This window comes from Callospermophilus lateralis, chromosome 6 (assembly GCF_048772815.1).
Source record: "Callospermophilus lateralis isolate mCalLat2 chromosome 6, mCalLat2.hap1, whole genome shotgun sequence".
Classification (NCBI taxonomy): Eukaryota; Metazoa; Chordata; class Mammalia; order Rodentia; family Sciuridae; genus Callospermophilus; species Callospermophilus lateralis.
In genome coordinates, this window is record NC_135310.1 from 36,345,891 (window position 1) to 36,358,244 (window position 12,354).

Genomic DNA, 12,354 nt, shown 5'->3' on the forward strand with positions numbered 1-12,354 from the left:
ATGGTTAAGTGCTCCTGGGTTCATTCCCTGGTCACCCTCCACCCCCCCCCCCCCTTTAAAAAAAAAAAAGACATTAGAAGATCTTAAAGAAATATAATGAACCAGCATATTTGAAAATTTACTTGAAATTTACAAGTTCCAAGTAAGTATAACCTAACAACAAAACTGACAGTCTATACTAGACTCATCCTATAATTATAAAATTGAATTTATAATTAAAACCTCTCCCCAGGAACACCCTTAGCCCAGATAGCCTCATTAATGAGTTCCTCAAAGCACTTAAAGTGATAAGTGTTTTTTAAACTGAGTCAGGAAAAGAGGAAGGATGCGACACATTATTGTGAGACCAGCATAACCTCAATGTCAAACACTGTGAAGATGATCGCAAGAAATTGATTTGATAATTCCTTGCTTTTCTTTGTAGAGTGGCTACCTAAGTGTGTGCCACACTTTTCTAATACAGCTACAAACATATTACAACAAATCTAGTGCCTGACAACACTATGAATCTATTATCTTATAGTTGTTTATGTCAGAAATCCAATACAGATCTCACTGGGCTAACCTCTACATGTTGGTAGGCTGCATTCCTTCCTGGAAGCTCTGAGGAAGATTCCTTACCCTTTCCAGTTTCCAGAGGCTGTCTGCATTCCTTAGCTCCTCCAAAGTCCCTGCACTCTAGTCCTTATCATTTGCATCATTCTGATCTCTCCTGCCTTGGCTCTTTGCATTTAAGGACTCTTAAATATTTCTGGCCCATCTGAATGATCTAGAACATTCTTGTATTTTATGGTTGGCTGTTTGGCAATTTTAATTTCCCTTTGCTGTATAATATATTCACAGGTTCCAGGGATTGGGATATGGACACTTTGTGGGTAAGGGCATCATTCTGCCTACTATTGTCTATATTCCTATTTTATTGAACTAGATGGAAAAGTTGTTAACAAAATGACTGTGAAACCAACTCTGGAATCATACAGAAAAAGATAATATGAGGCTAGGAATGTGGCTCAATGGAAGAATGCCTGCCTAGGATGCTTGAGGCTCTGAGTTCTATCCCGGGAATGAAAAAATGTGGTGGTGGTGGTGGTGGTTGGGGCGGGGGGCGTGGACGACCCATGTAACAAATAAGTTGGGCTGACTCCAGAAAATAACATTGGTTTAACACTTAAATACCACAATTTATCACATTATCAAAAAGTAACAAAAACAATTGTCTAATTGGATACATGTGATGTTTGATACAATTCAGCTGTATACTTGATTTCAAGGTTTTTTTTCACCCAATAGATAGGCTAAAATCCAAAAGGGTAACAATGCCAAGTATTGACAATGATCTAGAACTGAGAAGTTTCACACACTGCTGAGAGAATGCATAGGGTCAACCCCTTTTGCAGAACTTTCCAGCATTATCTGCTAAAGTTGAAGATATGCATACCCTGTGACCCAGAAATTCCTCTCTTAGGTATATACTCAGTTGAAACTTGCTCACAGATGTACTAAGAAACATAGAAGAACATTTGTAGCACATTTGTATGGATAAAAATAAGAATCAGCTCTAATTTCTATTCATAATAGTGTGGTTAAATTGTATTCTGTCCATATGGAGCACTATGAAATGAATAAACTACACTTATGCTCACAATATTCATCCACATTTCTGCCTTTTTCCCCTTATACAATATATATTCTTTGTTCCAATAATTATATTTACATTTATAGAAAGTTTGGAAAAATTGAAGCACAGCTTTAGGGATTTTTTTAAAAAAAAAATTAAGTTCAGATAGTAGGGGGATATTGATATGGGAGGGGTACAGGTTTCTGGGGCCTGGCAATATACTACTTTTCGGACCATGGTTATGATTACTTGAGTGTTCGAATTGTGATTAAAACAGCAATCTGTAGCTCCATGATTTATGCATATTGTGTTACATTTGACTTGTTATGAGGACAGGAGTGTTTAAATAGGTATGGTCAACTCATATTCGGTCATGTAAAAATGAAGCTATTTTATTAATACATTATCATTGACCAGTGACAAGGAAATGTGGAAATTTTAAGTGTACATCCAAGAGTACTGCATCTATTTATAGGCAGACCATTGAGATATTTGACTTGGCCTGGCCTTATTTACCCCCTTGTCTACTTGGGAAGGCTCATGTTGGCCTATGGACAACCTTAGGATAGATACTGCCATTATATATCTGTCTGCGTTTACCTCCCTTGCTAAGGCATCTACTTCCTGATTCGCTTGATACAAACTGTTTTAGATATGTTAACTCAATGGTTTATAAACTACTTCTATTGAGTTGCCCTGCTTTACTGATAGTTTATATGCTCTTGAGGTTACTTTGGATCAGAGACTGAGGGCTGCTCATTGCTGTCATTTTTTAGAAGTTTTTGGGGACACCTTTCTGTAGTTTTCACAGACTGACAAGATGGGCAAATAGAGCTGAGATGTTGACAGGGTACCGATGGAGCTAGCTACCTAGAGAAAAAAGTGTATACCAACCGGCACTAAAATGTAAAGAAATTAAGAATAGAAATCAAGACTCCCAATTCATTGCCATAGAACAATTTAATTTTTAGAGTAGAATGGCTATACAACATGGATTTTCTATCAATGTCATAATTTTTTATCATAACTTAATTTGATAGAAAACTAATATATCATCTAAAATTTGTATTTGAGAGTGGATTGTTCAATAAATACCATCAACATTGAAAGTTTTTGTTGAGTATGGATGTTTAGAACACTTTTATTAGCACTGCCAAATTATATCTAAACTGTTTCAAATTAATGAAGTCATTTTAGCATGTAAGGGATTTTTGAATTTGACTGATTCTTTTGAAAGACACTGACTCAAAGATAGGAAAATAACAACAAAGGACACAAAGAATATAATTTGAGAATTTCACCTTGGAAAAGCTAAGTTCTGGGGTGACTTTTGGTTCTACTATACCATTATTATAAAATATATCAAAATACTGATAAAATGTAAATGTATTCAACATTGAATGAGATTGAGACCTATAATTTTATTTATTCTTTTTAAATTTTTTTTAATTGCTGATGGACCTTTATTTTATTTATTTATATGTGGGGCTGAGAATCAAACCCAGTGCCTCACACATGCTAGGCAAGCACTCTACCACTGAACTCCAGCCCCAAATTTTTTTTTTTTTTTTTGGTGATGGGGTGGGCAGTGCTGGGAGTTGAACCCAGGGCCTTTTGCATGGGAGGCAAGCACTCTACCAACTGAGCTATCTTCTCGGCCCCTCATTTACTCTTTACATTTCTGTTCCATTGTAATCAATGTCTCCAATCCTATTCCTTCAAATTTCAATGCATAAAAAATAATGCATTTCCTCATCAATATATCTTCAAATACTTGGAATGAGAGAATTTGAGTTTTTAAAAACTTCTGTGATCATATAAACTCTTGTTTTAGAAATGACAGAACCCTGATGCATTGGGATGACTTTCCCTGAACTCAGTCTCAGGTAGTGGCAGCACTGGTCCCAAGGTGCTGTCTATTGACACTGTCTTTGCAACCTTCCACCCAGGATGAGCACTTGTTTCTTACATTAAAGCCACTAGAGCAGGTGCAGGAGGTGTTGGATTGTCAGAAAAGGCAGAGCTGCAAAGAGATCTACCCTTCCCCACTTGCCAGCCTGTGATACTGGATGAGCAGTATTTCTAATCTTTGACTTCTTCATCCATAAATTGTAATGATGCCTCAGATGATTTGTTGTAAGGATTAAATAAGATAATACATCTAGACAGGTAGACCAAATAACACTCTATGATATGTCATGTACATTCTGTAAATGTTTGCTATTACATTTCTGTAAATTTTTTTTCTTAAATACAGGCATCCCTATTTCCTTTCACTTTACCTCATGTGATGTATTTTGGGTATTTCATACCAAACTGATCATCCTCTCTAGATGCACATTTCTTGAAATGTTATATTAGAACTTAACAAATGCAGTATATTTAGCTTAGGGACAGAGCATGATGGATCTATCTTCAAGTTATTAGCAATGATATAAAGTATTTTAGAGCAATGAAAACTGTAACATGTTTATAAAAAATTTTCTGTGGAATCACATTTACCTTTGTGCTTTTTCCTTTCCCTTCTTTCATTCTCCCCCTTTCATCCCCTAGACCTCATTATAAAAACCTCAGACATTTCTATGGCAGTGGGAGATGAATACCTGAAAGCAGTAATGCCCTGAGAAATTAAATAAAATGAATCAAAGAAGAAACATCTGTCAAATTCCTTTATGTCACTGATGATCATTAGCTATGATTTTGTGTCTTTTTAATTCTGGACAAGTTAATTTTCTGATTTGTCATTCATTATCGACTGCCTTCAGTGTCATTATTTTGTTTGATTAGTGATAAATAGTAGTCATAACTACCTCCTCCAATTATAGCATTTTCAATGAGAAATGGTTATGAAAAGATAATTGTTACTCCTTCTAAAACTTCCAAGTAACATTTCATTGGAAGATAATGATTTTCATATAGGTGTGACTTTCACAAGGATGTTTGGCTTATAATTCTTGCATCTTTCCAATCCAATCAATTCTAGAATATTAATCTGACATTTGAATTTGCCCCAGAAGTTGATGATCATTCTTATTTGGTAAACCCTGTAAATGGTAAGTTCACATGCTACCTCAAAATACAGAGGCTCTCTGTGATGTTTAGCTAATCACTTCTCACCATAGAATTGTTTCTAGTGCCAGGCCTGTCTGTGGATGGGAGCTGGCTTCCAAGATGAGTAGGAATTCCTGGCATGGTAGGCTGGCTCTGGAAATAACTCTGACTCCAAGCAGACTGCCTGGAATAAACCCACTCGCTGATACTGCTACTGTATGTCTTTGCTCAACAGCTTGACCTTGAACTCCCTTAAGTAACATGTATTGGCATTCTTGCACTTGTAGTTTTGGTTTCAGAAATAATGTGATATTGGTCGAGAGAACTGAATTGACTCAAGGCTGGAGAATTATTCCCTTTCTGGCTCCGCTAGCTGCTTAACTGTGCAACAGTTGACAAGTCTCATGTCCTTTCTGATCCTAAACTTCTGTGAAACCAAAGCAATCGTACCCCTCACAGAGGCCCATAACAACATCTTTAAAGACTTGAATCGTAGAGCAGACGGCCTGGGTTTGACAGATCTATGTAGATTGAGACAAATTACTCTCCCATCTATAAAAGAGAAAGTAAAGATACAGTTATCTCTTGCCATTGTATGAAGATTGTTCTAAGCACTTTAAACATGGCTCAAACACTAGCCATCATTATTTCGGTAATATAAGGCCTTTTAGACAAAAGCAAGATGAGAAATAGTGCCCCCAAGTATGGAAACCTCTTTCATGTTTGTGTCTGTGAACGAGATTGTGAGCTCTTCAAGGCCGGGTGTTGGTCCTAGGTAGCACCCAGTACTGATGGTCATGAGGAAATAGGTGAGCTCTGTGAGTTTCCTAAAGGGGCCAAAGAAAAATGCCCAACCCGTTTTTTGGTTTTTATTTTTTATTTATTTTTGCTTAAGAGACTAAATAAATCTAATTACCATTTAAAAGTCTTAATTTCTTCTGACCTCCTGAAATTGCTTCCATGGCTGACTCTCGCAATATTTCCAACTAGTTTATTTTGACGAATTGTTGATGGAACTCCCTGCCAAAGTTATGAAGCATTTATGTGGCCTGTCTCTGCTTCACTGTGAAATGTCTTGAAGTCTTCCTGGCTCTGCACTGAGCTATGTCTCTACTGCTGATCCTCCACTCATCAGTGTTTCCTATAAGGGCTGAGATCCTTGGGTACACCAGGGTAATGGCAAGATTTGAAGAGAAGCCGATGCCTGAGTGAGACCTGGTTTTGAATTCCTTGTCACTTTGTGGTGGTGTAATCTGAAGCTAGTTGCTTGTTTTCTCCTCTTCAAAATGGCTGCTTGTCACAGGGTTTTGCAGCTGATGAAGTGATGGGTCTGAAGCACCCCGCACCGTGCCTGACCCTCCACCTACGCATTAAATACTGACTCCCTTCTCTTCTGTAAGATGACCTGAGTTCTCCCACATGGTTTGATGTGGATTTCATCATTTGTTTACATTTGTCCTTCTGAGTTTCCAAGCATTTTTTTTTCTTCACAGGGAAGATTTTTTTTTTGTTTTTTAGCCAGCAGGTGGCAACCAAATTAAAGCTAAAAGTTCACCTCATTATGGCAGCCAGTAGAAACCTTGCTTTTTGCATATTAATGCTTGATGAAAATGACAGGTGAATGAAAAACATTTGGCCCTGAAGTGGAGTCACCCTGACAAAGGTATTTTTGAACACCAGGTCCCTATACAGAAGGTTGGTTTTCCTGAGGCTGCTTTTGATTTCAGTACCTGCATATCACTGTCACACACCTTAGAGGCCTGTCAGAGGAATCATCCAGATTTATGCAACATTGTGTTTAACATAATGAAACTATTTGCTTGATTTGGCAGTTTAAAAGGCAGAGTCAAAAGTGAAGTTGTCAGTTAAGATGGAATGGTTATAAAAATACTATTTCATTTTATTTTCAATATAGGTTTGTGTGTGTGTGTATGTGTGTGTGTGTGTGGTGTCTGAGTTTGTGACTTTTTAAATCAAAGTACTCTTTGACTCAAAGACTTCAAAAGGCCTAGGCAGAGGTAGCACCCTTTGTAAGCTACTTTTAAGTCTTAGTTTTTAAATCTATTAAATGGGACAGTATCATCACCTATTTTATGAATTAAAAAAGATGATGATTGAAAGGCACTTCAGGTGCCAAGCATTCAGTAAGCAAGCCTAATGAGTGGTGCCCTTCAGATGACTGATATGACAGTGGTGACAGTCAGCAAAGATGGAGGGGATCAGAGAGCCTATGTGATCTAACCCTTTCACTGCTTGCTGAGGGAATGGAGGCACAGATGAGCTAACTTGCACAGACTTAGAGCTAATGAGTTTTCCAGAACAGCAATACTGAAGTAGAACCCCTGAGCCCAGCATTTTTCTTCACCCCAATGTCCCTGGAATCTGCATTAGCTTGGGCTGGAGGCGCATGGTATAGATCTGGCTGTGGGGGACTAGCTAGCTACTTTTCTTCCATGGCCTGTGGGCAGGATAGTCAGCATGGCAGGCAGAGTGATGACTGAACTCAGAAGTGTGGTGACTAACTCACTGTCATATGATATAAGCTGCTGATACTCCTGAGATAAAGTCCACCCTAAACGGAAAAGATGACCCCTAATACCAGCTGTCTTCTCCAAAGCAAGTCCATGGCAGGCCACCTTCCTCTCAATAGGACAACCAAGCACATAGGCCCTTGTACTTGAAGTATGTTTGGTGTCATGTGGCTTTCAGGAATGCCCCCAAATTGCTACCCTGCTTATGTTCCAAGAAGAGATTATACTAAAGCTGCTATCCTGCAGATCCCTTAATGATTTGAAGTTCCCTATCAAAGATCTCAAGAAGTTGTAAGCTAGAAGAGGGAACATTTCCCCCCTATTTATCGTCATTCTTGGCTGCCCGGTATCTCCAGATCAGGGATGTTTAGACGCTGTTCCTTTAGATGCTGTCACCGTCATATCTATGTGAGCCGTTGATGTGCAAAGCGTGGGCCACCATCCCATCAGTGAAATCTGTTGCAATACACACCCACAATGTTGAAGTGCAGGGGTTCTCCTGTGCAATGTGACCCCTCAATTCATCAGCAGGATGCCATTGGGCCATCACCTTGCAAATGAACGTGAGAGTTTCTTTTTTATGGCTTTTTTATGCCATTTCTTCAAGCAAAGATAAGTATCGCCAATTCTAGTTGAAAATGTTCCAAGTCCAACAGAAACTTAATTGATGGTGGTTCAAAGCTACAAACCAGGAGATTAGGTTCTCTGCTATGCACTTGTGTATGTTCTGGAACAAAATTATTTCTCCAGCCTCAGCAACTTAGCATGACCCATAGATAGATAGCTCAGTGGTAAATCACCCCTGGACTCCATCCCAGTACCACTTAAAAAAAAAAAATGTATTTTAGGACAAACTCGAGAAGTAAGGATGCACAAAGAAAGTTTTTGGCCCTGAAGTAATTTCAAGTAGCTAAATTGATAATGTCTCTAACATCTAGGATTTATAATGTAAAGGTCTCCTAAAATTAGATACTTGTAATTTATAATTAGGCTTAATTATAGTTGTTGATTAGTGATGAAAGTGGTAATTTAGTGCTGTGCTGTAGAGTATTTTGGACTCTGTTCTTGATGCATTTTTTCCTCATGTATTCTGTAGCTCAGTAAGACAAAGACAGGTTGTGACTATTAACGAATTAGACAATTCTAATATGATAGCGATTGTGTTTTTAGGAGAAGGGAGATGGAAGGAAAGTGATCATATGCACTCTTTGAGAAGGTGTAGTTTCTTTGCCTTCACAGGGGATGTCGGGTGATATTAACAATGACTGATTCAGAACAGCAGCTTATTATTACCACAGACCTCCAGTGTTTATCTTAGCGGCCAAACACTTTTCTACCAAGGATCCAAAATATATTTCATTTTATCAAGTTTATAGCAACCCATTTACTGCCTTAGTGGGGAAGCAGGACTCTTGAAGTCCTCTTGTCTTTGGCCACATTGATGGCATTTGCTTTGGCCACAAATGTGATTGAATGACTGCGTACCAACAGTTATAGGGAAATGGTTGGAACCTTTTCCCTTCAAGGAAGGGGTAGTCCTATAGAGTCTGAGTGTGTGGGGGAACAGAGGGGTGATAAGGAATATAAATAACTTCAATGTAACAAGGTAGTGGTCTAAAAGAGTACCAGACTTATTCCCAGGGATCATGTTAAAGATGCAATGATCATACACTGAAGTGTGTACATACTTAAGTGATTGGACCTTTCTAGAAAATATCTATGGAAGATCTAAGTTAATAGTTTTTTCCCTGTGAAAATTAGTCTTTTGCTTTTTTAAAATGCTGGATACATATATAATTTGCAACACTCATTTAAAATACCTAGAAGATACTTGAGAGGCAGAAACACGAGGAGGCGGAGGCCAACCTGGGCAAGTTAGTGAGACCCTGTTTCAAAATAAAGTGCTGGGGATGTAGCTCAGTGTTGGAGCACTTGCTTAGCATGTGCAAAGACCCAGGTTCAATTCCTGGTACCACACATACTCAAGACCCAAAGAACAGTCTTAAAACGCCCTTAGAGTGACACAGAGAAGGTGTTTTAGTCAGGTCTTTTGGTCACAGCAGCAAAAAAAATGAATAAGACTGATCAGAGAAGGAAAATTTTATTTTGGGGCTCACAGCTTTAGAGGTCTTAGTTTACAGATAGCTAGCTTCATTCTTTGAGGACCAAGGTGAGGCATAACATCATGTCAGAAGAATGTGATGGATTAAAGCATTTTAGGAGATTGCGCCAGGAGACGGACTTCCCTCACCACAGACAAAATACATACCGTAAAGGCAGGTGCCCAGGGACCCATCTCCTCCAGCCATACTCCACCTGCCTACAGTTACCATCCAGTTAATCCCTACCAGAGGATTAATGCACTGATTAAGTTAAGTCTCTAGTAACAATCCTTTCACCTCTGAACTTTCTTGCATTGTGTCTCTCATAAGTTTTTGGGGGATACCTCATATTTAAACCATAGCAGGGTAGTGGGATAGAAACCAGTAGGCAAATGCTTTGCTCCATAGTTGATTCAGACCCAAGATGATGGAGTTATCGGAACTAAGTGTTATCTCAATGTAAAAGGGAGTCACTTTTTGGAATAATCCTTTGTTATGAACAAAGTTCCAATGATAACAGTGTAACTTTAACACAAAGTTTGAGGAATATGCCTTACAGTTTCCCATACAAGGTTAATACTAGCCAACTAGAGAGAATGTATGGACCACCTCATTGTTTAAAATATGAATCCACAGCTCTTCCATTGCCAAATATAAATAAACATCAGGTATCTTGTCTACCTATTTAATTGAAGGACTGAATAAAGGTTAGAGTACTGTAGTTGCTTGTAAATTATTCTGAGTTTCATTAATGACACCACAATGCTCAAACCTACACAACACAAATCTACCCAAGACTAGAACTTCTAACCTATGATAACACTCCTGTGGATAGACATCATAACAGTAAGCTTTGGTAGAAAGGCCATAGGCCCGATGTAGAGTCAGGAGACTTGGGTTCAAATTCTTATAAATTGCTTCCTCTTTCTGATGAAGCTTTCCACATTCTCATTTGTTAAATAGAAGCAGAGGTCAGGATGTACTAAGGTAATAAGTGAAAACTAATACAAATTAGCATATAATTGACATCTTATTAAGTGCATGTTTTTCAACTAAGGGATTTAAGAATTTGGGCCCCGTGTGTGTGTGTGTGTGTGTGTGTGTGTGTGTGTGTGTTTTCAAGTGATATTTCTTTTTATTCATCAGTGAATTATGTCAAATCAGTACCTCACACTAGTAGTGGTGTGTCGAGAAGTATTTGCCCAGTGAATAAACTGATGAGTGGCCATCAGAACAATAAGCAAATCCGTTGATATTGATGCCAGAGATGATATTTAGGGCCCAATTCAGTGACTTCACATTTGTTATCCAGGAAGTTATAAAGTAAAGAGAAAGTTCTTCATCTGTCAAAAGGCACTTAGGGATTTTCTTGTTTTCTGGTTCTGGAGGTTGAACCCAGGGGCACTTTATCAATGAGCTACATTCCCAGTCCTTTATATATGTGGAGAAAGGGTCTCACTAAGTTGTAGTGGTTGGCCTCAAATTTGAGATCCTCCTGCCTCACACTCCCCATACACTGGGATTACAAGTGTATGCCGCTATACCTGGTGGGATTTCCTTCTTTAGATAGACGTTTGCTTCATTAATCAGTGGGACAAGAAATGGCTTTGATGTTCAGAAATGAATGTCTATGGCTGGGGGGATAGCTCAGTGGGAAGGCATCTATTTAACATGCACCAAAGCTGACTCCCAGTAGCTCTAAATAAATAAACACACAAATGCATAAATAAATAACTATTTCTAACTGAAGTCTGTCAAGCTACAATACGTTCACTGGTAAGTGTAAAACAAATTTGAGAATAAATGAGCCCTTATGTGATTCAGGACATATCAGTGGGTCTCTAGGGCTCTCTTAGTGATTCAAGCATAAGCCAAAACAAAACCCTATGAATTTGTCCTAGCAGAACTGGCTCAGAAGATGCAGCCAAAATCCAAGAGTCTGTCCAGTAGTCCTACCACCAAGTCAGGGAAGGTGATGGGTAATGGTGGTGATATATAGAATCTGGAGGATTACCGGTCTAGGCCCATAATGATGAAAGCATGCACTATAGCAAAGACTCCTGTGTTACTCTGAAAGGCAATGAGTCTTAAAGATGAAGGAGCTGGGTGTGGTGGTGCTGGCCTGTAATCCCAGCCACTCTGGAGGCAGAGGTAGGAGGGTTGAAAGTTTTAGGCCAGACACAGCAACTTAGTAAGATCCTGTCTCAAAACAAACAAAAAAGGGTTGTAGCTCAGTGGTAGAGCACCTCAGGTTCAATATCCAGTGCTACCAAAAAGAGAAAAAAATCTAGAGTGGAGGTTTCATATTAAAATGAGTGCTTTGTACTTGAAGTCAGTTATTTGTGTGTACCAAAAAAAAAAAAAGGAGGTAAGTAACTAACCATAACTATCCTGAACTTTGTGTTCATCATAGAAAAGTTGACAACTTGTTTCATTCCTGAAAGAATTACCTACTTTGTGCTTCATGTTCACTCTTGCTTCTGTGGTCTATCTCCATAACTAGAACACTTTGATTGTTATTTATTGGTAACATGCCTCTTATTCTGGAGTGGCAGGACAGTGCATGTATAAGTTTAAAAAAAAAAGTATGAATGATGGAGTAAATGACTGTCAGTATTATATATTTATTGTAGAACTGGGGATTTAACCGATTGTGCTAAAGCCCCAATATACCCTTTTTTATTTTTGAGATGAGATCTCACTAAGTTGCTCAGTCTGGACTTGAACTTGGAATCCTCTTTACCTTAGTCCCTCTGAGTCACTGAGATTACAGGCATGTGCCACCAGGCCTGGCTATCAGCACTTATGAAAGATTTAAAAGTTCTGGTAAACCTTAAAAGAACCAAGATTGTAACCTTTTTTTGAAAAATAAAATAATTGTTTATACTCTGCTTTTGTGTTTTGTTGATTCCAAGGTATACATTTGTGTAATTCACATGAGAACATCTCTGAAACTGGGGTGTGACTTATTGGTGGCATAAACATGATCAGTAGTGTTCTTTCCTTACCAGTGTTTTGCAAGGCCATCAGTAGTAGGTCTGTTAGATTTGGT

The 12,354-nt window shown here is 38.5% G+C and overlaps 1 protein-coding gene and 1 non-coding gene across 2 annotated transcripts in view; one reads left to right on the forward strand and one right to left on the reverse strand.

Moving 5' to 3' along the window:
• The window catches only part of Arhgap18 (Rho GTPase activating protein 18), a 172,892-nt gene that overhangs the window by 26,454 nt on the left and 134,084 nt on the right, over positions 1–12,354 (forward strand). The window lies entirely within an intron of this gene.
• Positions 3,201–3,279, reverse strand: Trnag-ccc (transfer RNA glycine (anticodon CCC)). Its single transcript has one exon. It is a non-coding gene; the product is annotated as a tRNA-Gly (tRNA).